We start from the raw sequence: 2,078 nt of genomic DNA on the forward strand, positions 1-2,078 counted from the left end.
TCTCTGCCTCCTTGCCGCTTTGTGCTCACTTCTGTGCTGCCTGCCTATATATACATGGGTTCTATCCGGCTAGTAGAGGGGTGAAGGAGGCATCGCGTGCATCCTTAAATGACATCTTCATACAGGTACTATAGACAACTCCGTAACGAGCTCACTTATACGGTTCACGGTTAGTGTAACTTCGATTAGTAATATCATTCCTCCACCACACGAAACTGACGTAGTTGTTGAAGATAGACGGTATAATCGGACCTGCAAGGGGTCGACGCAGATTCTCTCACTTACGATATATAACCTTCTTCCATCAAGTTAAGGTTTAGTATTTGGCAATCAAAATATGAGGCCAATTTTCCGCTGTGACAGGATTCGCTTTCCGCAGCCATCAATGTGTCGCCTTGAGGCTATCTTGAAGACGAATGAAGACACAACACCAGCACAGAAAATGTATTGCTAAAGCACAAAAAGGCTAAGGGACTTCTGGTGTAGTCCAAGGGCCGTATCCTTCACTGTCCGCTCAACCCAAAGAGAAGAGTTAAGCAAAAAAGATGTTTATTACATTAATTGTTTGTTTAAATCTCGGTTTTGGTAACCGACCACGTTGCTGTTCCACCGTTGCACGCCTGCCAGTAACCCTAACCCCTTCTCCACGTTGACTACACATATTCCGTTAGAGAATTCGCATTCTGCCGGCTTCGGACAAGTCTAGAGGCGCTACACACGTGCCACATCCAATTCTCCCTGTAGGATATCATATTCACTTCTCAGTACTTGCTTACTTAGATTTGATTTTGCTATTGCCATTTAATGAAAGAAAAATTGTCCATCGAGAGGTTAATTCAAAAGCCCATCTTTGTTGAATGTGTGGCAACCTCTGCTTCTCTACTACCAGGGGGCGAAAGTTGGAGACGCCCTTTCTCGTAGTCTGATGGCCGCAATTTCTATCAGACTGTAGGCATTTAATTGTTGGCTTCCAATGGAAACTGGCTATAGTTTCGACCCTTTAAAATATTAGTTTTTTTCCGAAGTTTCTTCCATTCTGCTTCAGCAGCATTCTTTAAAGTGAAAGACAAGCCTTCCGTTGCCTGCTTATATCTAGTCCCATCTGTGTAAATTCGCAGTTGCTCCTGAGCCAGCAGTCCTAAGCATGTGGTTTCGCCTGAGCCTCCCCCTCTTTCTGTCCTCAGTGTTGGTCAAAACTCTTGCATTCAACGCGCCTACTTCAAGGACAGATGGATGTGGTCTACATTTTCAACGGATGTAGTACCTTAAAACTGAATTTAGTCACGTTATTTCACTCGTTAATCAAAGAACAAAGTCATCAACAGGCCCCTCCCATCGTGCGTCTACAATGACACCCTGATTGGTTTGAAGCCCTTCACGGCTTGACAAAAAGAAGTTAATTGACTATTCAAAAATTAAGACCTTTCCAGAGGTACTGGTGAGCATTAAACCTCGCCAACAGGTAAGTTGCTTCATTGAAGATCTTTTCCTATTTTGTCCTTTCTGAGACGGGATTAAAAATTCCTCTCTTTCAGTGTACCTCCCTCCAAGCTAAGATGGCGCGGTCTCTTTCATCACCTTGATGATCATAAGTTATACCACGCTCACAGAGCGTACTCCGTCAGCGAACACTGACTTGCATCTTGCCAAACAAAGCTTTGCATGTCATCGTTTATGTGACTATCTTGCAGACTAGCTTTTGATGCGGTGATGTTTGGGGTCCTCGCACTCTTCTGAAGTAGAATAACGCCAAAGTCGAGCAGTCTATTTGTTGCTATTGCAAATATCGTATCCTCACAGAAGTTGTTTATGGCAGGTAGTCTGGATAGCTGAACGATAAAGACAACTTTAAAAATGTTTGTCTGTTGACCTCGATCCTACCGTCTGCGTTAGGCAAGTCAAACGACTATTAACGATTGCGGCTGATGTTGGTAGGCAGTCCGAGGCAGTCATCCAAGATCTTCCTCCTCCTTCCTTCCTCCCAGTACATAATGAGGCATGCCAGTCTTGAAGAAGGTCCGAGTTTCCAATGTGGCGACCAAGCGGGAATACCAGAGGAAAGACAAGGTGTTAAATAA

The sequence above is a fragment of the Echinococcus granulosus genome (assembly GCF_000524195.1).
Source record: "Echinococcus granulosus chromosome Unknown EG_S00034, whole genome shotgun sequence".
Classification (NCBI taxonomy): domain Eukaryota; kingdom Metazoa; phylum Platyhelminthes; class Cestoda; order Cyclophyllidea; family Taeniidae; genus Echinococcus; species Echinococcus granulosus.